Source organism: Hippocampus bargibanti, linkage group LG03, assembly GCF_051943395.1.
Source record: "Hippocampus bargibanti isolate YZ-2025 linkage group LG03, ASM5194339v1, whole genome shotgun sequence".
NCBI lineage: Eukaryota > Metazoa > Chordata > Actinopteri > Syngnathiformes > Syngnathidae > Hippocampus > Hippocampus bargibanti.
Genome location: NC_142736.1, coordinates 28,466,929 through 28,493,208, shown reverse-complemented (window position 1 = coordinate 28,493,208; position 26,280 = coordinate 28,466,929). Strand labels below are relative to the sequence as shown.

Here is a 26,280-nt window from a genome sequence, read left to right as displayed (position 1 = left end):
CTTGACCAATCACGTGGCTTTAACCGAAGACTAGGGTTGGGGAATAGAGGACAAAAATAGTGGCCACCATTTTCTTGTTAGGAAAACGGGGTCGCTCGTGAAAGACACAACACTCATTGTGGCAGCTCCGTGTGTATCCCGAAAAATAGCTTGTATGCCAAGGTAAAAGCCAAGGGGTTCGTAAACCGAGGTTTCACTGTATGTTTCAAGTTTGTATAAGTATTTTCAAGGCTTGTATAAGTAACCTGTATTTGTATTTGTACACACTGCACAGATGTTCCCCTACTTATCAACATTCGAGTTACGAACAACGGTACATACGAACGTTTTTATAGTCTTCTCTCCAGTTGTCAGAGAGCACGTAGAGCAGGGGTGTCAAAGTCATTTTTTGCTGCGGGCCACATTGTAGTTATGGTTTCCTCTCAAGGGCCATTATGAATTTGGGGAACCCATTAGAATGTTTAAATCCCTTCAAATATTACATATAGAGGACACAGCAAATTAATGAATAACTCGTTTTCAAATCTGAAGTCAAGAATAATGACTTTTATTGTGGTTGACTTCCAAAAATATGAAATTTTGGCTCAGATTTTAGCAATCATCATGGAATTTAACAAGTTTGATTTGTTTTCGCGGGCCAAAAAAAATGATGTGGCGGGCCGGATTTGGCCCGCGGGCCTTGACTTTGACACATGTGACGTAGAGCATGTATTTTATTATTATTTTTATTTTTCAGTACAAACCAATATTAATAATATTAACAATAATATGTTACTTATACAAGCCTTAAACATACTTACATAAACCTTAAACATACACAATTATTATATCAGCCTTAAACATACATTCCATATAAAATATAGCACTGAAGATCCTTACGAACGAATTCACCTTACGAACGACCTTTCGGAACATATCTCGTTCGTAAGTTCAATGAATGAAAAAAAGTTTTACAAATATAATATATAAACATAGAGTCGGTCCCGGTGCTCAAATGCATTCACCCCCAACGATTATAGTCTAACATTTAGTCATTTTTCATGTAGCAATTGGGACAATGTCTCACATCATTTCTTATCGCAGAAATATGATTTGATGACTACTACAGAAATCTGGGTAACGCCTTGATTAATCATCCCCTCAATTTACTTATTTTACAGAGGCAAATGGAGTTGTGGCTGCTGAAAGTAGTTGCGACACCTGTTGTGGCTCAATATTACTTCACGCATAAGACGCACCTATGTATAAGGCGCAGTGCCATCTTTTGAAGAAAATTAAGGCTTTTGGCGTCCGCCTTATACACGGAAAATACGGTACATGTTCCTCCTGTCAGTTGCAAAAGATTAATCACGGTGACAAATCGTACTTGTAATCAAGGCCTTTATTTGAATATACAGACGCTTAGGACTTTAATTGTTTTGGGCGCCAGCCAAACGCTGGGAAACAACAGCTTGGAAAAAGAGCAGTTGCCAAGAGCTGTCAGGCCAGGCGCTCCTCAAATAAACACCCCACTGAGCTCGCCATTACCAACAATAACATCAGCGCAATGTCATCGACATTGGGAGAGGGTTCCAATAAAATGGCTGTTTCAATTTGCAGAGGCATCATTTAACAGATGTTTTTTTTTTTCTATATCATATTTGAGTCAAGTAATATGGAGGGAAGCTGCAGTGTCCTTGGATTTTTAGTCAACTGTGTTTTTTTTTGTTCCAAAGAGGAAGCACCAGTTTTCTACTCATAATCATTATACAATAATGAAATACAGCGACGAAAAGGACCTCTCAAGGACCCTCGCCGAAGCCTTTACAGTCACAAAGCATTGCGTTTGCAGTTTTACGAGTACAAAGGTTTTCAGAACCGCAGACTGCAAATTGGAAACGTTGAGGGATTTGTCTTGGTGACATTGATGCACACAAGTTGACAACTTACAAAGTTTTGCAGAGATGTGAGAGAGCGCGGGGTCAACGGCATAAGCGGAGACACACACCCAATCGCTGAAAAAATATTTCTACTTTTAAAAAACTTGTTTTCACAGAGACATCCCTCCATTTATATTCTGAATTGCTTCCCCTGATTTGGGTCAGGGGTAAATGGAGCCTGTCCCTGCTGAGTTTGAGTAATAAACCCTGAACTGTCATGATGTATTATGCAGGGCATATAGAGAGTGTCGGACAGGAGTCACCAAAGTTTTTGGAGTTGAGAGAGACTCCATGGTTACTGATTTATGCGAAAGACTGCCATTTTGAAACCACCATCAGAAATAACACATGTGACAAATGATATTATCCTTCGGATTCACCCAAAATCAACATACGGTTATTCAATTTCCATTGATGTCACAGGTGTCAAATCCAAGATCTGGGCTGCGAAAGCAAACCAAATCTTGACTGAAATGTAAAATTCACATCTGTAATAAATATCACAGACACTGAACATGTTTTCTTGTCATAAAATCCGTGATTACAGAAAAACTAAATAGTTGAATGAACCGTTATCCTTGATTTCTTTCTATGATTTCAAGTATAACACTAAAATGTGAATCGCGCGTGGTTTAAATAGTGCTAATCTACTTGAATGTGTTATCAATCGTACTTTTCTAAACTCATTCACTTCCATTCCCAAACTTATTCAGGAATTGAAAATATGACGTAGAGTGCCATTCCCCAAGTCTTGGTTTTTCTTGCTGGGGGTGCTGATAAAGCGCTGACCAGACTTTTACCAATGTTTTTTCGCTTCCACAATGGGGCAGATTTTCCCTTTTTTCCATGTTAGCGCTTTGTTCCAGCTTCAGCTGTTGTTAAAACACCATATAAACCAATACATATCTATTGCATTGTATTTTGGACAGCCGCCCTCATTTCAAGCTCAGATAACTCCAGACCCATATAACTTGGGCATTAGTCTATGGTTTCTAACACTGTATTGAATGTTTATGTAGTCCTAAAACTCAATATTCTCTGGGTCCTAGAATTTGAGTGAAAATGGCAAAAACCCTGGCACTGGAGTTTTTGCACATGTCTGGCAGTGAATGAGTATATTTTTTTTAGGATATTTGTAACCCTCTACCGCCATCTTGGATTCAAAAAGGTAAGGTGTCTGTTGATGATTTGTTGCCTGTATTGGGTCATTTACTAAATGATAACAAATGGATAATCAACTATGTCAACTTGAAAAAAAAGAAAAAAATGTAATTTGCATATCTGTTTGCACATAGTTTGGCAGTGAATGAGTTAAAAACACATCGTAGTCACAAAAACAAAAAAATAGCGTGTCTGGCTGACGCGCTAACATAGCTACCCGCGTCAACAACTTACAGAAATGTTTTTCTATCAAGCGTAGAATAATTTCCAGGATACCACAACACACATTGGCCAACAGCAGAACCCTGGATGCTTATTCCCTTTTGATAGTCTCAAATCCATCCATCTTCTGTCATAGCAGCTTGTTAGCGCTAAGCTAACCTGGGAGTGTTCATCTCTCCATTCAAACATAGTTTCATGACAGTATTTGCGACTAGTCACTCATTTAGTTATTTTTTGTGGAATGCTAATTAAAAAAAGCAGTACTTTGTCAAGTAGCTCTGACATTGTTGGTTTATGATTCAAATGTGTAAATAATTACTGTTGAGCTAACAATGCTCACGTAACTTTTAAGAGTAATAATCGTGTTACTTAAAAGGTTCCCTGTTTAGTTTAAGAAAAGTTTCATCCAAGTACAGTGATACCTCGGTTTTCGACCATAATCCGTTTCAGAAACCTGTTCGAAAACTGATTTGTTCAAAAACCGAAACAGCACTTTCCATTAAAATCAATGTAAATCCGTAAGTCTGGAAAACAACTTTTAACTATTTCATCGCATAAACCGGATAAAAACTTCATAATAGAGTAGGTCATGTGTAAAATTCTATAAAAACAAACTTTTATTTTCACAAATTTTCTTTCTGCCACGGGGCGTGTTGGCACCTACCCCAGCTGTCTTTGGGCAAACACAGGTCACACTAACTTTTCAAACCATCCTCTGCTTGCTTTAAAATCATACTATTCATGAGATCGTAACCAAATATGTCTGCATTTTCGCAAAAATAAAGCAACAACAATATTAATGCCCGGTCACAATGAGGAAGATGTGACATATAAGGAAGTGACATATAGGAAGTGGAGGGTAGTCGAGTGATGCATTCAGATGCACAGATTTTGCACAGATTTTGGTTGTATACCGGGGCATAAAAAATATGACATTTTTGGTTGAAAACCGAATGGGATGAGAACCGAGACGTTCGAAAACCGAGGTTTGACTGTATATGATCGTCATCCAAATAACCAGTTTAGATGAGCAAAGCCAAAAGCCGCGGCACGGAATCAAACAATGCGCGCAGCAGTGCTAAAAGCTAATGAAAAATAGATTTAGTGTGAGTATCGTTGCTTTATTTAAGGCTCTGCCAAGCGCCGTGAGAGGAAGGCAGAGCAGCTTGTGAGCTGCTTGCTAAGGCGATGTGAAGTGTCAACGTTTGCGTGTCTACGCTGTGAGCTGCGGATGCCGCAGCATTCGTAGCGCCGACATAAAAATAGACCTTGGTGACAACTCTGTGGTGCCATAAAGACCCCCATTAACCGCATGTTTCTGCCTCTGCCGAGGGGGGCTGCACATCTCTTCAACCTGACACTTTGCAACATTTTTAGACTAAAGAAGAAAGGGAACATTTATGTTCCCGAAAATTTAATGCGAACAACCCTAAATATGACAAAATGCCTCGTGAGGCTAAAAATAGGCTGAAGCGACTAAACTGGTCTGACTACTGTGTGTTTTATATAATGGAGATGGGGATGGAAAAAAATGCCGTTGATGCACAGCATGACGTCCTTTTGATCGAGTGATGATTTGAATTGAAGTTGAGAAAAGGCTTTTAAAAATGTTTGACAGCAATTGACAAAGAGGCTTCTTTGTAAAGCTGTGAAATTGTGACAACAATTTTCTGTCAGCTTCTGTTGAACCTTTTAAGGTAAACAATTTTTCCATCAATCTTTTTTAACTCATTCACTGCCAGACATGTGCAAAAATGTGTCCACTCCAGTGCCATGGTTTTTGTCATTGTCACTCGAATTCCAGGACCCACAGAATATTGAATTGCCGTGTAAGAAACTTTAGACTATCTTCTTTCATCAGAAAAAAAGAGGCAATTCCTAAATAATATGTTGTCCTCCAGCTGTCCTCATTTCAAGCTCATATAACTCCAGACTCATATAATTTAGGAATTAACTCTATTTTTTTCTGATCAAAGAAGAGAGTCGAAGGTTTCTTATGCTGCATTGAATGTTTATCTCATCCTAAAACTCCATATTCTGGGGGTCCTGGAATTCGATTGACAATGACAAAAACCCTGCCACTGTAGTGGACACATTTTTGCACATCGCACATGGCGATGAATGAGTTAATTCGATATACAATAATCAACAACTGTATTGTTTCCAATGTCGCTCAGCTTTACTTTTGAACAACATTATAACAAGAAATCTCACACTGTTCTTGTTACCCATGACTCAGGTTTTCATTAAAAGTATCCCGAGTGGAAAGTTGCGCAATCCCATTTTCACAGTAACCTGAAATAGTATTTATTTATTTAATTGTGTATTTGTGTATTTATTTATGCAATTACGTGTTTATTTGTTTGTTTGTTTATTTATTTAGGTATTTATTTTTAATTGAGATGTACATATTACATTAGTGGGGGGAAACATACAGTAAAGTCTCGTTATATCGATATTCTCGGGAGTCGGAAAAAATATCGATATAACCGGGACTATCGATATATCCGACCCTGCGCGCATGTAATTTTCTCCTTGCGTTCATAGAAATAGTATTGTAATAAGCGGTACTATCGATATAACGAGACTTTACTGTATTTATATTTATGTTGGCCACATTGTTTGTATATGACAAAATAAAAAAATGGCATAGAAATAATAGTGTGTAAACATTTTATATACACTATAATCTTTCCATTTTCACCTTCTTGTCAAACAAGTTTCTCTTCCCTGTAGTGTGCTCGTATCCGGTATGCGCTTTATTGTGCCTGAAAGATAGGAAGAGTTTGTTTTGGCTGTCGAATAAATGTATTTTACACACACGAGCACACACACACAAACGATGGGAGTTAAACTGCACTGATGCATCCACACACCGGTATGGTCATAAAGAATGTTGGTTTTCCATATTTTGCTCTTTATGAAATTTTTATTTGACTTTTTTTTTCATATGCTCCACGCCTGATGAAAGGTGCCAAGCCAAAACATAGTTTTATAATAGACCATTGAACTCCATTTGTCGCTGGAGTGTTGCTAAATTACGGTTATAATTCAGCACCTCACACCTTGCTATGGCAGCAAATTACACACCAATTGCTCCGCCGGGTGTTTCATGAAGTGATGAGCTAATGTGTAACCCAAGGCGAAAGCAGAATTGGCAATAAGATTGACTTAAAATGATGTTTTGGAGATGCTACAATTAAGAGTACTGTCGTCGAGTTGAGCAGGCTGCAGGCTGTTGTGCGATTTGTATAAGGGGAGCAGCCATTTTCCTGCAAGATAACATGCTTTTCACGGCTTTCTTAATCAGTCGTGGTTGGCGTCTTCTTTCTTTCTTTGTGGTTTAGCATATTTGCATACAATGGGCAAACGAGTGCAATTTAAAGTACAGCAAAAAGGCTTTGGACCGGAACTAAGTGGATCCATCTAATTTACAGTAAGTTAGGAGAGTCAAAATGGGACGTAGAAGTGCACACTTTAGAGTCGAGGCCAGCTTGTGTTGCTAAATGCTTCCAGCACTCTGCCAAATGTAAACAGTAAGAGCATCATGGGAGTGGGCAAACTTTATAACTACTGACCATATACTGCGATAAATAGATACAATCATCTTTTTCAGCCCATAGGAAACACACAACGTGCAGTCATTTGGGGGATTGGGGAAAAAATGTGGCCTAAACCCTGGACTGGTTTTCAGGCAATTGCAGAGCACATATAGAAGCACATTCTGTACCCGGATATTAAAAATGTACAGTTTCTTAAAACATGGGCCAGGACCCAAAAGTGAAGTAATTGACATTTCGCAGCAGCAAATTGATGAAAGTAATAGGAAAGGAAAGGAAGAAGTAGAAAAACAAAATACAGGAGCTGCTGCGGAGGCAGCTATTTTCGCGGCGCCATCTTGAAGTCAAAACAACAAAAGACAGAGTCGTTCATCTTAAAGCACTTTCTGCACAATATTGACTCCTTTCCTACTTTCAAATGCCACCTACTACTACCACCACTACTACTACTACTATTACTACTACTACTACTACTAATAATAATAATAATAGTACAATTCATAATTCAAAATTTCACTCCACCAAGAAGTGAGTATATTTCTAGTATGCGTGTTCATCACATTCAGTGTTTGAAAGAAAATTAAAAGTCCCCCCACCTTCTAAAACTGACTTTTAAAGCGAATAAAGACTCCATTATTCGTCTTTGCTGTCACGCCGTGTACTAAAAGATGTCAAGCACTGAGCCGGATTGCATCCATTGTTCCGCACTGACGGGCCATTTGCAACAATTCAGAGATAAATATACGTTCTATTTTCGGCCCCCAGACAGCCCTCAGCTGCACCCAGCCTCCTATGAGCGCTCGGGGGCAGACACCGACCGGCCCGACGTCTGGTCTGGTCACAAGTGGCTTCTTTCCAGTGTTTCTGCAAGTTAATAAATTCTGGCCCATCTGTTTCCATGCAGAGCCTCTTTTCCATTACCAAACACCACAGCCCCACTCCCCTTCTCCCCTCTGTGGACGTCTTTCTAATTAACTTCCTCTCCCTGCATCTCTTTGTACCCAAACTGGGGAAAGGGGAGGTTTACGAGAGGGAAGGAAATAAGACGGAAAGAGCAAGAGGTACATTTGTTCACGGTGATGTTTTGAGGCAAAGTAAACAATGCAATAACCTAGTTAGCCAATGTGCATATTTTTGTAAGCTATAGCAATGGTGTTATTAATAGCCACATGAAGGCTACTTAACCATGCAATAAAGGCAAGGGGCATTGAGTGCCACTGTTTCACCTCCGCTTCGGAGAGAAGCGCTAATTGCCAGTTGGGGAATCTAATGAAAACCCGGTAGGCAAATAATGAGGCTGCGCGTAGACTGAAGAGCAAGGTAACAACGAGAAGAGAGAAAACAGTCACGTACACACGCTATGTAAACATCCACCTGCATTTCCCCATATTCTGTCCATTCACATACCCAAAGACACACAATGCACACTGTATGGAAAGCTCTTACTATTCTTTCACATACATAATCATAATGTAACCAATTCTGACATTTTCACATTCTGTTCACCTGTCTGTGCATGCACACACACACACAGAAAATAAATAGTAGCCTGTCTATTACCAAAGATGCATACATATACACACTCATAATAAAAAAATGTTTTTTTTAACCAACCTAAAAAGAGATTAAAAAGAAAAGGACAAAAATGTTTTTTGGATAACCTATTGCATCAATCAGAATCAGAATCAGAATCAGAATCAGAATCATCTTTATTGCCAAGTATGTAGAACACACAAGGAATTTGTTTCCGGTAGAACACGCTGCACTAGTATCGTTGTCAAAAAAACTGCTAAGTGGCACTATACAGTTCCATTTTGGCTACTGTTGAATATCAATATGAATCAATATGAAATTATACAAAATTAGTCTTGATATGTTCTGAATTTTGGCACCGAACAATGATCAGTGTCTTTTTTATTATTTATTTCATTTAAAACAATGAAAAGATTGACCAAATAATAATACTATTTATTGACTGACATTTGACCTCCGTGAGGAGTGAGGGAATTAGGACCAGCCAATTCATAGCTAAATTTCTTGATGTGCGTCGATAAAAGCTGAACATAATTTAAAAACTTGGGAAGGGGGAACATGACTATATATCTTGAGGAAAGCTTAGGTAATTAATGAATTGCACAGAATGCTGCTGACGTGCACAGTATTGTTTTTGCGGTCTTATTTGGCAGATCTGCTCAATGACGTCTGCGAATTATGATGACATTTAACTCATTCAGTGCTAGACGCCCAGAATATTGAGTTTTAAGACTACGTAAACATTTAATGCAGCTTAAGAAACCTTAGAGTCACTTCTTTTATCAGAAAAAACATAGTTAATTCCTAAATTATATGGGTCTAGAGTTATATGAGCTTGAAATGAGGGTGGCTGTCCAAAATAAATGCAAATGTTCTTATCCCGTGAATGTAATGTGTTCTGAGAGTTTTGAAAGGCGCTTAGAAAAAATAGAAAAAATATTATTATTATTATTATTATTATTATTACATATTATTTCATATAGCGCTTTAACAACAGCTGAAGCTGGAACAAAGCGCTAACGTGGAAAGAAGAGAAATGCTGCCCCTTGTGGAAAAGAAAAAAACATTGCCAGAGGCTATGGCTCGCGCTTTATCGGCACCCAAGCATGAAAAAACAAATCCGAACAAATTTGGGAATAGCGGTGAATGATTTAAATATCATTGTGCCCATTCACAAAGATCAACAATGCGACGTACAGACCAACGTCTTGTCCTCTTCGCATGAAGACTGTTGTTGTCTTCAGACCAAATGCCCTTTGCAAGGAACTCCTACTTTTCCCCTGTCACACCAAATGTAGCCCCTGCCGTTTTGCTATTAGCTGGGAATATATCCGCGACATCGTGTCATGATGGCTCTTCAGAATCGACGCTGAGCCGGGGAGAAAGAAAAAGTGGGGCATAAATAGCTAGAAGAGAACAACCCTCCTCACAAGGTTAGAAGTCCCTATTGTGGAAGAGATTATAAGTGATGTGTCTCCATTAAGCTGGAATGCGCTTGGTGGTGATGATGCCACTTTTATTTTTATTTTTTGTCATGCCGTTGACGATGCAAGCGGCTTTGCGAGATGACATCCCTGCTGTTTCAGGGCACCCTCGTAATTGTAATTTCCAGGTTTCTACCTGGTCGGCAAGGTTTATGTGCCTGTTTATCGGGCCGGGGGTGCCCCGCCCCAACCCGACAGGGACCTCCAAATCTATTCGGAAAGGACAATCATGATGCATGGTTGTCTGTTTCACAATAAGGTGTTGTTTTTCCCCCAAAATACAAGGTTTCGAGCCGGTGGCGGAAATATTTCTGACATGTGTTGGAAGCATTTGCATGATGGGATTCATGCATATTACATGGTTCCGACCTGTTGGTTAGTCAGGGAATTGTCATCATGGGTTGCAGGCAATAATAGTAAGTTACCGCTGCTTGTCAAATGCCATCCTTCTTCTGCCATAATTTATGTGCATAGGACCATTATCTTGGGACCCAGCGGGCATTTTGTGTTCTTCCCATTTTCAGTTCCATGTCGCCAAGGAAGTGAACCAAAGCCCGTGCTGAGAACCCCCCATTCTCCCCAAATGAATGTTTCACTTGCCTTTTTCGCAAATTGATTCCGCTACAGTGCCGTCTTACTGTAAGTGAAAGACAGATGAACGCCAGGAGAGTTGATGTCGCACATCTGCAGAGGTCATGTCTCCCTTATTACCTCCGCAAAGCACAAAGTCAAGTGTCACGAATTGAAGGATGGTTGAAGGCCTACGTTGAGTAATGTATTTTCCAGTGTATATACGCAAGCCGCACGTAAAAGCCTTTTGCCATTTGCTTCAAAAGATGACCCTGTGCCTTATACATGGGTGCACCTTATATATAAAGTAATATTGAGCCACAATAGGTCTTGCAACTACTGTCAGCAGCCACTGAGTCCATTTCCCCCTGTAGAAGAAGTAGTGCGTAACCCCAGCCTTGACTCTCGCACCTTATAATGTGTGGTGCCTTATATTTGGAAAACTTGAATATACAGACACTCCACAACATTTGAGTTACGAATACATACCAACATTTCTGCAGGTATGTCAAGAAATGTTCGGACAGAGATGCTGTAAGTTAGATTTTGAAACAGTCGTGGCTTGGAATTGAAGCGGATTTACGTATGACAGGAGATGTAAGACAATCTCTTTTGTCAGTGGATTTTACAGCTTTATGTTTGCTTTCAACATTTAGCTTGTAGCGGACGTGCACATTTCCCCACAACGTCCGTGATCTACTAGTAAAAAGGACACTTTGATCCTCTCCTCTTTCCTCTAGAACTGCTTCATACAACAAAGAAGATTGAATGACTGTGTCTCTGTGTTGTCATATTTTGTTGTTATTCTTTTGATTTCAAGAATGTGCCGCGAGAGTAGCTGCCTTTCCAGAAAACCCTGTATTTGTTTCTTCCTTCCATAACTTTGCTCCTGTGAAATGTAAAATTCTGCACTGTGAGACTAATGAAAGCTAATCCAAACCAATCCAATCCAAAAAAAGTTTGAAAATACACCATTCATTGGGGGTGTACCTTATACTTTGGTGCTCCATACACATCGTAAAATATGGTATTGTTTTTCTACATTTTGGGCTCTGATTTTAGATTCGACTAGATTAGGTTCAACTGCCGGGCAGCGATTTGGGCGCTACCACTTATTCTTTGAATTTATCTACCGAGGTTTTGGATTGGATTGGATTGGATTGGATATGCCTTTATTAGTTTAGTTAGTTTTGTTTACTGAATCCTATTTATATGATTCGGATGTCTCAGATCCTTGATGCAAAGATTTTTTTTCGTCTACTTTTCAGTATTGGGTGAGTTGAAACAAATCAGCAGAGCGCAGAGACAGATGTACTTGGAGTGGAAAAGGGAGGATATGGCAAATCTATGTACCGGATGAACCGATGCAATCGCCACTGTGTCACGGGCAGGTCGTTTGAGGGGAAAGGCAGGGTCAACGACAGGGCGGGTGAAAAAGGCCTGTGGGCTCGGTGAGCAACGTGGGGGACATCATGTAATCAAATGAGACACGGTCTACCGGTGCTGTCTAAACACAGTGCGTAGCTCACTATTTGCATCCTAATGTTGTGTAGCGTTTCAACAACACATAGACTTTGTTTACTGGAAAGCCTAAGAAAAGAAAAACCTTCTCTTTTTCTCCTATGGATCTCTATTTTTAAAAAGCCGGGGACAGAATATTCCCCCGGGGTTGATGCTTGTTGTTAAACAAGCATTCACATAAAACATATGTCCCAAGTACAGTATATGGGTCCATTATCAGCCATTGCATTCAAAGCAGAGGGTTGTAATCACCAATTGAATCCTTTACACAGGGTACTCAGTGGAATGCTTGTAAATTTAAATCATTTAAATTGTACGTGCAGCTTGGGAGTACATTGTAAGGCATTTGTTCAAGTGAGACTTGTCAGTTTTGGGACCATTATCTGTACTAATCTTTATCACATCATTTAAAACTAAAAAAGAGTTCACACACGTTTGTTTGGATTCAAATACATTCAGCAGATAAATAACATATAAATTAAGTTTTGTGAATCGTTATTTAGATTTTTATCTCACTCGCTGCCATTCCCAAATTTATTCGGGAATTGAAAAGTGTGACGTTGAGCACCATTCCCGAATTTGTTCAGGGTGCCGATAAAGTGCTGGTCAGACCTCTGGCATTGTTTTTTTTTTCCATTCGTCGAGGGGCATCATTTGCCTTTTGTCCATGTTAGCACTTTGTAACAGCTTCAGCTCTTGTTAAAGTATTATATAAATCAAAATATATGTATTGTATTGTATTGTATTTTGGACACCTCATATTTCATGCTCATATAACTCCAGACCCATATAACTTAAGAATTAACAATTTTTTTACGATGAAAGAAGAGAGTCTAAGGTTTTTTACACTGCATTGAATGTTTATGTAGTCCTAAAAGTCAATATTCTGTGGGATCTGCAATTTGAGTGAAAATGACAAAACCCCTTGCACTTGAGTCAACACATTTTGCACATCATCTAGCAGTGAATGAGTTATTAAAAAAATATTTGCATTAAAAATGAAAGTAGTCAAAAATAACCAATATACTCATGCTAAATGTTATGTTTTTCTAAAAATAATCAAATAAAATAACACAAAAAATGCATACTCACCTGACTCTTTTATGCTCATATTCAGCAATAAGTTGTCACAGGCCTAGACTGATTTTGTTTCGCTGTTGTTTATCCAAACAAGAGCAATAGCCATGGCTGTCCTCTTGGGTGAAAAAGTCGCAATTTTGGGTACCAGGAGCTTCAGGTCGGGGGCTCAAGATGTCACTCAGGCTGTCCGAAAAGTCACCAAATATATCAACAAAATTACTAAGTTGACAAAATAAAAGTTCATCACATGACCTCTCGCCAACATGCCAGGCTAATAAAAGGCATACTTTCTATTTGTACAACATGCCCCCGAAACCAAGTGACCACATGTATGTTATCATATTTTCCGAATTTTAGGGACATTTTATTTTGACACCTCATAACTACTCTAGATGGTGAAGAAAATGCTAATTTATTTTCCTTTAAAATTAAAGGCATACTGAATGATTCTTGCATCATGTCCTTGACTTCGTATTACAATACTGCTTTGTGTACGCTGGAAGGTTATATTCTGCAGTTTTCAATCTCTGTAGTCGTGAAAATGCATCGAGCTACATACAAAAGCTGTTTTTCATATATTTTTGTATGCAACACTTCTGAATACGAAAATATGGCAGTAATTACAAATGCGATGGATGAAGCACTACGACAGTTCTGTCAGAGTCCAATTTGTTCCCCAAAAAAATGTGCATCTTAATACACACACACACACACACACACACACACACACACACACACACACACACACACACACACACACACACACACACACACACACACACACACACACACACACACACACACACACACACACACACACACACACACACACACACACACACACAAAACAAACAAACGTCATGTCATTCATCTGTAAACTTTCCAGTTGTCTTGAGCATCCATGCGGGGTACACCAATGTAACAGTCACGCTCATTCATCCGTTAGCCTCCACATTAAGCATGGTTTAATAACCGGTTGTGTTTTATTTATTTATTTATTTTTATTTATTATTATTTTTGGCTATGTTATATGCCGCTCTCCACAAATGGTTATTAGTACATGCACTGTCCTCAAGTGTAATGAACTGGGAAACCCATCAAGCACAGTCAACAGTACAATTGTGGGTAAGAATGTCATTTTAACTCATTCACTGCTAGACATTGTGCAAAAATGTATCTACTCCACTGACAGGGTTTTTGGTCATTGTCACCTGAATTCCAGGACCCACAGAATATTGAGTTTTAGGATTACAAAAAAATCAAATGCAGCGTAAGAAACCTTAGACTCTATTCTTCCATCAGAAAAAAAATAGTTAATTATTAAATTATATGAGTCTGGAGTTATATGCACTTGAAATGCTGTCCAAAATACAATGCAATACATACATATTAGTTTTTATAGCGCTTTAACAACAGCTGAAGTTGGAACAAAGCACTAATATGGAAAAAAGGAAAATGCTGTCCTCTTGTGGAAAAAAAACATTGCCAGAGGCCATGGCCAGCGCTTTATCGGCATCCAAGCATGAAAAAACAAAACCGAACAAATTTGGGAATAGCGCTCTACGTTATATTTTCAATTCCCGAATAAATTTGTGAATGCCAGTAAATGAGTTAATATTGTGTACATTGTGTGACAAATAAAGTTTTTTGTACTGTTATCTAATCTTCAATTATAAAGGAGGGATAATCTGTATTGTTCTCATAGTTCATAATTGGTGAGATGGCTTTGACAGGTTTTTGGCCCGGTATCGAGTGGTTAGCACACCAGCTTTACGCACAGGCCGCAAAGTTCGAGTCCCGCTCTGGCTTCCTTGTGTGGCGTTTGCATGTTCTCCCCGGGCCCACATGGGTTTTCTCCTGGTCCTCCGGTTCCCTCCCACATTCCAAAAACATGCATGTCATGTTCCATGAAAACAAAAAAACATCCCGTACATGTGAATAGGAGTGTTTTTTTGTCTGTATGTGCCCCGTGATTGACAAGCAACCAGTCCACGGTTTAGCCCGCCTCTCCCTGAAATTAGTTGTGCATCTCGGCCAACTCACTTCTCGCGGGAGTTAGCCGAAATGCTTCTCCTGCATATTTTCTCAAGAAACTGTTTGGAGTGTAATCCTGCCCTGTTTCCATACCAACTGACAAACAGCGATCAAACAATACCTTTAATGTTCGCACTTTTACACTTGGCGGAGGTAATTGCAGATTTGCATACGATGCGAATGCTTTCCCGGGAGACTTGACTCTTGTTTGAAAGATGGAAGCTGGAAAGCTGGTGAACATGTGGTGAGCGAGCGGTGATAAGGAAGCTTCGAGCGGCAGAACCTCTCTGTCTTGCTTGTCTCTGGTGCCTGTATCCAAGAAAGACAGATGGATTTGCTTTTCCCTCGATATATATATCCCATCGCGCGCACGCCGCGAACACACTGCAACGTCTGTGCGTGCATATACACACAAATGTACTACTGTATCTATAAAGCGAGAGTGTGAGAACGGGTGGGATTAATACACAAGCAAAGGCCCAAATATCTTGGAGAACACAGGCGCAGTGACTTTGACAAACAAATAGACTCCAGCGGGCACACGCTCAAACACTCAGTGCTTGGGAGGCAGCTGCGCAAATAGTCCGACCCACATTCTTTGCTTCCGAGGAGCGTTCCAAATACAACAGCAAATATTTCCCCTGCTGTCATCTCCTCTATCCCCCCCCCCCCCCTTTATTTATCAGAAGTGTGCCTGGGTAGTGGCAGGAGGGGTTTGGTGGCGATTGGTAATGTGCGGTCCGTTCGCATCGCCTGGCGGAGGTTGAAAGTTGTGTACACCCTCCCTTCCAGTACCTTTCGTCTGAAGAAGATGAAATGTAATTTTAGCGATGCGGGCTCATTGGCGGGAGTCTGGAACTGTGTGATAGGACCCGACTGGAGGCACATTTGATTACGCTTAATTCCATTCTCATGCGGACCGTGGCTGCAACATTCGTTAGAGGGGGAGGCCTGCGCTTAATGAACAATTTGCGCCACATGAGAGATGGTGAGCCATTTTTGCATCATTAACTGATGTAAAAAAAACTGTGAATATATGGTTGGAAATAATATAATTGAATCTTCTTCTTTTCCTTTCAGCTTTTTCCTTCAGGGGTCGCCACAGCGAATCAGTGTCCTCTATCTAACCCGGTTTTGTGCATCCTCTTCTCTCACACCCGCTACCTTCATGTCCTCTTTAATAATATAATCGAATACTGCTAAGATATTGGGATCCGCCAAAATCTAATATGCTACAGTTGCTGGAGGCACATTTATTTGTTTGTTTGTTTGGTTTTGTGTGTTTATATTTGTTTATTGTCCCATTACTTTATATTATTTACTTGTTATTTATTTATTTATTTATTTTTATTCATTTATTTATGTATTTGTTCCTTCATTTGTGTATTTATTTATTTATGTTTTATGTATTTATTTATGCTTATTATATTATTTATTGCTTTTAGTGACTTATGGGTTTCTTATGTTTAATTATTTATTTATTCATGTATTTATGTTTCTATTTATTTGTTTATTATATCATTTACTTTTTATTTACTTATTTATTTTGTTGAATAATTTCTTTGTTTGTTCATTTAGGTATCTATATATTTATTTATTTATGTTTGTTCGTTTTTATTTATGTATGTATGTATGTATGTATGTATGTATTTATTTATTTATAAATACATTTAGTTAGTTAGTTAGTTAGTTAGTTAGTTAGTTAGTTAGTTAGTTAGTTAGTTAGTTAGTAGGTGGAGCATGGCTTCAAAGTTTGATGATGAAATCTGAATATTCAACGTAACAAAGCTGTACTGCAAGCTAATTCAACACCAATTGCAGTTTTAATTTACCTTTGTCTTACTTTGCTTTTATGGTTTAGAGGTTTTTAACTCACGTTTCACTGATCAAACATTGTTTTTACATGCACTATGTGGTGGTGTGTGATGTTCTCCCCACCACTCCACCCCACCCTTCTTTGGGAATGAAATATTTCTTCATGTAAAAATATCAACTCTAAACATTCAGGGTATGAAAAGTGTGTAAGTGTTAGGAATGGGCATCATGTTCATTTAGTCATTTAATAGTTAGTTACTATTTCTGTCAATTGAGTGATATCAGCCGCAGTTGATCAATGGTATCCTGAAATAATAGAGGCAAAATGGAGTGCGCGACTTGGCTGCAACTATAAGATGCACTATTGATTCAGTCTACTTGGCGGTCTAAAGAAGTCTTGAGTTACAACCATGCAGAATATTCTTCAAATAAAATTATTGATTCAAAACACACTTTACAGTCATCAGAGACAACCCATATACACATTTCAAATACCCGCCACCACCGCATACTTTACAATTGTGGTTAATATCTGCACATAAAGTACAACCAATACCTACACGTGCATTGCGTGCACGTACACACCATGAATGTACACCGACGCTATTAGCAGCACTGGATTTACAGTTGCCTGTCAGCCTTCAGCTTTTAATGCCACGCGGGGCCTGTTTTACAGCTCTGCCCCAGGGCCCCCCGATCGGCTTTCAATTAGCAGGTGAGCTGCAGCCCAGCACCCAATCAATAGCCCAGTGCAGGCAGAATCCCTGCACTCGGTGGGACCCATCACCACCTTTGCAATGGCGGTCGGGGTAGGGCTTAGGGGGCTGCTGGAAGGGTCTGACTCTGGACCATCTATCCATTTTGTACAGGCAGTCGTAGTGTACATACAAAAAACCAAAACAAGCTACGCATATTTGAATGTTGGAGAGTTGTCATTGAACCTGACATGGATGATGTTGACATAATAATAATAATAATAATAATAATAATAATAATAATAATAATAATAATAATAATAATAATAATAATAATACATTCCGTTTATAATCGCTTTTAAAAACTCTCAAGGAGGAAGCCGAAGTTTCAACAATTTCAATGTGCGACCCACGTCATTCTCGGTTGTTCCCATTTGCTGACAAATATACTGATATCACTGTATTTATGTTTACCATAGCATCGCTGATTGAGTTAATAAAGTTAATGTTGAACATTGGATGATGCAACTTGACATTAGCGATGGAGCTCGACTGTATTTCATGTCCAAAAACAACTAGTTTCTATAGCACTCATCCGCATGAAGTTGTGCTGTAAACATTGGGTAAGAGGCAGGGGGGAAAAAACCCAAGACTAATTTAACTCATTCACACATTTGTTCGCAAATATGACATGGAGCGCCATTCCCGAATGCTTGGGTTTAGTTTTTTCATGCTTGGGTCCAATAAAGCGCTGACCATGGTCTCTGGCAATGCTTTTTCTTTTCCACACATTTCCCATTTTTCTATGCTAGCGCTTTGTTCCAGCTTCAGCTGTTGTAAAGCACGATATAAACCAAGATGTGTATGTATTGCATTGTATTTTGGGTAGACACCCTCATTTCAAGCTCATATAACTCCAAACCCATATAATTACTGAATTAACTCCTTATTTCTGATTACAGAAGAGAGTCAAAGGTTTCTAATGCTGTATTGCATGTTTATGTAGACCTAAAACTCAATATTATGTGGGTCTTGTAATTCAAGTGACAATGACAAAAACCCTGGCACTGGAGTGTACACGTTTTTGCACGTCTGGCAGTGAATGACTTAATCTGAAAATAAAGGTCCCTGTAATAAGTGGCTTTGCTGGATTTCCATGACAAAAACGTAGTTTTGATAGGACGTTTGATTGTTACAGCCTTATTATTCCAAATAGCTTGAAACCTGTGGGAGAGGAAATTATATTCATTAAAAAGAAACGCATTCAAATATTCACACCTCCCTGTGTTTTTCTTTCTTTTTTAAAGAAAATGCCAACTGATCCAAAAGGAACTTGAAAGTGAGCTCCATTAAAAAGACAGCACAAAAATGCACCATGACAGTTTTTAAAATAATTGGATGAAATGGAAACACATTTTTTGTCAGCTTCTCATCATTAAAACCCATCTCGAGTCAACATAAATTCATTTTGTGTTTATAACAAAAAAACAATCCCTGTTTGAAAGTAGAAATGTGTAATTATTTAACGCTATACTCAAAAATTGCAATGAATTGGCTCTTTGAGTTGCTGTTTGTGTAGCCTCCAACATCCCAAAACTGCTCTGAGGAAAATAAAATGAAGTGTCCACCCCGTCGATATCAGCCCAGTCATTTTAATTGTGCTTTGCTCCCATCCTCCAATACATAAGGGGAAAAAAATATATGGCAGCTGAGAACAGGGATTCTTCAGAGGCAAGGAGCTTGCCATCACCGTACAACAAAGCATTTTTTTTGGATACATCACTCTGCAATTCTTGTCAGAGAAATAAAACACATCAAGCCTTTCTTTTGGTCATTATTTTATCTCCAGCAGGCTTACTTGTGAATTGTGCACACAAGAAATGAATATAAAACAAGGTTTGTGAGTGTGATGTCGTGACATAGCAGTATTTGAAGGCGACACAGCAGGGGGTCGTGACCAGGTGGAAAGAGTCTGGATGAATAGATAACTCTATTCCACGTTTCGCAACAGTTTTATCCGATCGAAGAGTAAAATATGCCTTTGAAGGCCTTCCGGGGAGTGATTGTTTGATTTTTGTCTTGTTTTCTCATATTCAATACAATGCATACAATACATATTGATTTACAGTAAAGTCTCGTTATATCGATATCGGTTATATCGATAGTACCGCTTATTACGATACTATTTTCATTTCCCTTGCACATTTCTAGTCTTTTTATGTATAATTAGTACCGTTTAGTACGATACCCGGTTATTACGATAATCCGGTTATTACGGTGCTCCTTTTTATCCCCCGCCGGCCATTTTTGTTGTTTATATCGATATATCCGTCGCGCCATTGGTCAACTTGGTCACGTGTCTTGTTACGTGAGCCGCCATCGGTCGACTTGGTCACATGAGCCGCCATCGGTCGCGCTATTGGTCGACTTGGCCGTGTGACTTTGTCACGTGACACGCCATCGGTCGCGCCATTGGTCAACTTGGTCACGTGTCTTGGTTACGTGTCACGGCATCAGTCGCGCCATTGGTCGACTTGGTCAGGTGACTTGGTTACGTGCCCAGCACCCGCGTAGCAGAGCCATTTTCATTTTCAGACGCTAGCTCTTGTGTAGCAGACGAGATTGAAGTGTTTGTGTTAAAAGGTAAAAAAGGGAAGCAGAAGAAGATTGATGACTTTTTTAAATTGTATACATAATACAGTAAGATGTAAGCGTTGCAGTTTCCCTGTTGTGTTATGTACATGCCCACTGTACTGTATATGAATGCAATCGTTTTTTGCAACAATGTTTCTTGTTTTGTCTGCTAAAGCGCGATGATTTTGAAAATTATTAACATTCCATACTGTGTATTAAAGGACAGCCGATGTCACTTTTTATTCAAATGCAAATAAAAATGACTTCACGCCAAGACGTCTTGCATTGCTTGTGAATCCAAACAATGGCTTCAGATTCGGATAATATGCTTTCTTGTTACACATCCAGTTATGAATATGTTTCAAATACACTGTAGTTCTGAAGATTAAAGCATACATGTTTACAATCATTAAAGAATTATATGTGCCATTTTGAGGCAACATTGGGGGAACATCTCTCATCAAAAAAAAAAGGGAGCTAATGGCCAGCTCCGTTTCTTATATGGCTCTTTTGGCGGCTTTTGTTTAATGCAGTTCGGCGCAGGATCGGATATATCGATAGTCCCGGTTATATCGATATTTTTCGGACTCCCTTGAATATCGATATAACGAGACTTTATTGTATATCGCGCTTTAACAACAGTTGAAGCTGTAACAAAGCGCTCAGCAAAACGCTTCACATGAAGTAAAATAAAAACACAAAACATACTATTTATTCCCACAGTGACAACAGTAAATCACAAAATAAGACAGTGGTCCAATATTTTTAAATACCATCTGAGTGTTATGTCACTGACTAAAAACACTGTTAAAAATGCTACTTTGAAGGCATCAGTCAGAACTGACATGCTAGCCAATAACGATGGCAATCGAACGTCCTCATTATTTATTTCTCAGCAGCACTGTCGGAAGTGGTGTAAATGGCGCTGCAGCGAAGTGCAACCACGGAAAATGATAACTACAGCATGCAATGCACAGTAACATAATCAATTACTATTTGCGGATGTGTTTGTCATTTGAGACCAGACGAAGAAGAGTAACAAAATGGCGGACACAACTGCAGCATCAAGGATAAACAAATATTTGTTACTGTGGTCATTAAGTTAATCAGGTCAGTGGAATAATGTAACATGCACAAACATTAGCATGTTTTTGCTTATTTTTGTAAAACATACACTGCGAAAGTGTTTGGGAGCCCCCATCTGGTATCATATTCCCATGCCCAGAAAGAACCCTGGGCTAAATATTAATAATAATAATAAAAATACATAATAAAAAATAAAAATAATAAAATATCTTCTTTTTCTTTCGGCTTTTCCTTTCAAGGGGTCACCACATCCAATCAGTGTTCTCCATCTTCAGAGGTTTGTTTCGCATGTTTGTTTTAGCCAAGCTTTTACGTAGGATGCCCTTCCTGACACAACCCTCTGTATTTATGCTGGCTTGGGACCAGCACAAGAAGACAATGACTGCCTTATGTCCCCTTGTGGCTACAGAACAAGCAACTATATGGAATTAATAAAGACGAAGATGCTCAGTAAAAGGCTCCCAAACACAAAATGGTCATCGGCACAGCAAATTTCAAAAAAGCAAAACTATACTCACCATTTGATGTCAATGTGCTGAAAAATAATACAATATAATAATAATTATTATTATATATATATATGTATATATATATATATATATATATATATATATATATATATATATATATATATATATATATATATTTTTGTGCATAGCTTGACACCCTAAATATGCACCAGCAAATATTACCAACAAAGGATGGTCAATAGCTGTTCTTTAAACATCGCCACCTACTGCCCTGGCATGTAAATTACATTATTTTTCATAATCTGGATTGGCCTTGAACATTTTGCCAGCTGTCGATGAAAGTTCTGTTTTGTTTTTCAAGTTGGTACTTTTTTTTGCATGCAGAAAAATGACAAAAAAATGAAACAACTTTGATTTGGCAATTTATTCTCTCCAACTGTGTGGGAAATTGCACATAGCCCTGTCCTCAACCCCATCACACAACGGTGGAATGAAACACACAACAAATAATAAATAAAAACTAAAAATCCTGTCATCACCTTTTAAAATGCTGCATAGAAAAGCTTCCTATGAAAGTAGTAGTTATATTGTGTCAGAGCAATGACCATTTGTCTTCCCAGTTTTATTCTTGAGTACCGGTAGAGCCAACCACTCTAATTTCTGGAGTCGTATCGCTCTGGTGGAAGGGAGACATGGCAGCTCTTCCCTTCTCCACATCTCTTTTCAAAGGCGCCATCAAAGTCTGGCAGAAATGTCAGTGCTGCAGGCGGGGGACAGGCTCCTGAATGTCAGCCCTTTTCAGGTCAACACTGTGAGCCTGCCTTGCATAGGACAGCCTGATGCAGAGAAAGAGAAAGAGAGAGAGAGAGAGAAAGAGAAAGAGAAAGAAAGAAAGAAAGAAAGAAAGAAAGAAAGAAAGAAAGAAAGAAAGAAAGAAAGAAAGAAAGAAAGAAAGAAAGCGACCCTAATGAGGAATAAGCGGTATAGAAAATGGATGGATGGATTTTTCATTCATTGACGGTGTGCCTTATCGTCCGATGCGCCTTATATATGGAAAAAGTTTGTAAATACACCATTCATCTGGGGTGCGCCTCATACTCCAGTGCGTCTTATACATCGGAAAATATGGTAATTGCGGAGAAGAGACATTGCAAATCGTATGACGGAATCTGTACATTGTGCAATGAACTTTTTTTTCACATCAACTTAATAACGACAAAAAAAAATTAATGAAAAAATCATTCTCCTATACGAAAGTCTCCCAAGCCATTCTAGGGGCCACCGCTGGACAATTTGACACCAAACAAATCAAAGCCATTGACATGAATCAATTTTCTCATGAACTCAGATTGATGAATTGTCATTTAAAAAAATGTACACAGTACATGTACATGAATACTACACACAAAGACATACATACACATGCCACGAAGAGTCTGTCAGATTACAGCTGTGTAATTGAATGGGAAAAGAGCAGACAACACATCCGGACCCTTGAGGCGGTCGCCGCCATAGCAGAGCTCAGGGGAAATTTGGGGTCCCACTTAATAGTGAATTGGAGATGTGAGATAGTTCATGCGGGTGTGTGTGTGTGTGCGGGTAGGCGCGCACAAGAGCGTTTTCCAGATGCCAGGAAAAAAGGGAGAGCGCCGTGGCAAGTCAAAATGGCCCCTAAAAATGTGCGGCCATTTGAGAAAGTGTTTGACGGTGAAAAAACAAAAGGAGACACAACACAAAAGAATGATTGAAATAAAAGATTGGCAGAAAAACAAAGAGATGGATAGAGGGGGGAGAAAGGCGATACGAGAGGCAGAGAAATGGAACACGGCAGATCGAGCGATGGAGATGCATGACGTCGAAATGAGAATAAACACGGAAAGGAGGGAATGAGAAGTGAGGGAGAGAAGATGAAAAAGAGCCAAGGTGAAGGTAATTAACTCATTCACTGCCATTCTCGAATGTATTCAGGAATTGAAAATATGACGAGGAGCGACATTCACAAATGTGTTTGGATTTTGGTTTTTCTTGCTGGAGTACTGATAAAGCGCTGGGCAGATGTCTGGCAATGTTTTGTTTCCCTTCCACAAGGGGACAGCATGTCCCTTTTTTCCATGTTAGCGCTTTGTTCCAGCTTCAGCTGTTGTTCCAAGCGCTATATAAACCAAGATGTATGTATTGCATTGTGTTTTGGACAGCCGCCCTCATTTCAAGCTTATATAACTCCAGACCCATATAATTTAGGAATTAACTATTTTTTTCTGATGAAAGAATAAAGTATAAGGTTTCTTATGCTGCACTGAATGTTGATGGAGTCCTAAAATCAATATTCTGTGGGCCCTGGAATGAGAGTGACAATGACAAAAACGCTTGCACTGGAGTGGACACATTTTTACACATCTGGCAGTGAATGAGTTAACATTCAGGGTTGTTTCAAATTCATCATTTGAAACCTTAACATTTTGACCCCAGATGAAATCCTTGCAACATTGGCTTCGGACACCAACTTGAAACAAACATGCTGGTTTGAAACTTCAACTTGGAACCGTCACCATGAGTTTAAAACCCAAATATTGTATTGAAAGCCGAAAATTGAATCACTGTTTTCATTTGAACCCTTACAAACTTGAAAATTAAATGGAAAACCCTAATTTGAAATCTTAACCTCAATTTGAAACCCTAATGTTGTGTTTGAAAGCCTCATTTAAAGCTCCAGTCCCACGAGGAAATCCTAATTTGAAATCCAAACCACATCTCTAAAACCTCAAATTCCAAACATGCAAACTAGACACAGGAAGACGGAGCCCGGACTCGAACCCATCAACTATGCACTGTGAGGCGGACGTGCTAACTTCTCATCCACCACACAGCACTTGCAGAAAATGTATCGAGAGGAATTAAAGTAGAAGGTCTACTGGGTATAAAGTTTCCCCCTGAATATGATATGTGGACACGTGGATGTCATCAAACCTGTGAAGTGGAAATAATAAAGAATTAGGATTGTCTCCAAAGACGGGGAGGAATTAATCCCAAAATGAATTATGAAGGGAGGTAGAGAGGAAAAGGCAAGGAGGGAGTAGAGGATGGGGAAGGCGGTGGGGGTGGTGGAAAAAAATCAACATCAGCTATTTCCTTTTCCACCGCTTAAAGGCAGATAGGGGGGCGTTTTTTTGCGAATAATGTGAATGCTATAAAAATTAAATGAATAAGAAAAGGGGAAATGCACACAGAAAGTCGTGATAGGGAGGTAGGGAGAGAAAGTCACAAATTAAGGGTTGTGGGGGGGCTGTTGCTGCCAGATTGCACCACACTGTTGACCCGTACCTCCCCTTTTTACTTTTTGGGAAGGGCTGGTCGAGCCCATAGTCACACATGCCCCTTGCACCACTTGCAAATCGCGGAATAATACAGTATGAATATGGAAGGGGGGAGGGCTTGATGGTGGGGGGCCACACAAAATAAGGGCCTGATAATTAAGACTTAGGGGGTGAATGACAAGAGTCTCAAAGCCGTTTGTTGAAGATGGAACACGGCATCTCCTGTAACGTTCCATCTCCTGTAACGCTCTCTGAGAAACAGAAGGGCTCCGTGTCACAAAACATTACGCGCACAGCTGTTGGCTTCACTTCAATGGTGCATTAGCCCCACCAGTTTATGATGCCCCCACATCCTGATTCGCTTTGGTTGTCTCACACCATGGTGAGGAAAAAATAAGAAAGTTGCTTCAGACAGCAGAATCATGTAGAAATAGATGTTTTTTTAAGTCATATCTGTATCTGGATCCAGCTGATTTAATTTGGTACAACCAACGTTGATAGCTACCAGAAATAATATTGCTCCCCTTCGATTTTGTGAAAAAATAAAATAAAAATATATCGACTCAGGTAGTGTTTTGATAGGGAGTTTGAACTCAAGGCCCCGGATTGGAAAGCAGTGGAATTAAATATTGGTACGAACTGACATGGTCAAACCAGCCTACAAGGTACTGTGTGCAGTAATCACCCGGAACTGTTGTTTTTGTTTCTCTAGCTTAAGTCAGGCATCTACTTGTTAAATCAAGATGCTTGCTTCCTATGCTCTCCGGGGATGTCTGGCCCAACAAGCCTAATGACGCAAAACGTGCACCATCCAAAGCTCTACATTAATTGCCATGCACAACATTCCCATTCCGTTTCTTACACTGCAAGGGTGAATCTCCAGAGGGCCTCAGGCCAAACCCACCGACCTCCCCTGGGGTCGTGTCCCTGAGCTCGATAAAAGAGTGCTTGATTAACACAACTCCCCTGGTAATTGCTTCTTTTGTGTGCGAATCAAACCGCCTGCAATGGTCCACAGGTCGTGCCTGCTAAGTTGCTGGAGACCTTGTTGACTCTTGTGTCGCTACTATTTTTATTCAACTAAACAACCACAGCCAAGTGTATTTATGAGTCTTGTTGTCACTTTCAGAATGCAAAAAAAATGGATGACTACAAACCCAGAGCTCCTCTTATTGGCAGATT

At 39.4% G+C, this 26,280-nt stretch overlaps 1 long non-coding RNA gene across 1 annotated transcript in view; it reads left to right on the top strand.

Moving 5' to 3' along the window:
- LOC148900903 (uncharacterized) overlaps positions 1–26,280 on the top strand; it is a 204,784-nt gene that overhangs the window by 172,545 nt on the left and 5,959 nt on the right. The window lies entirely within an intron of this gene.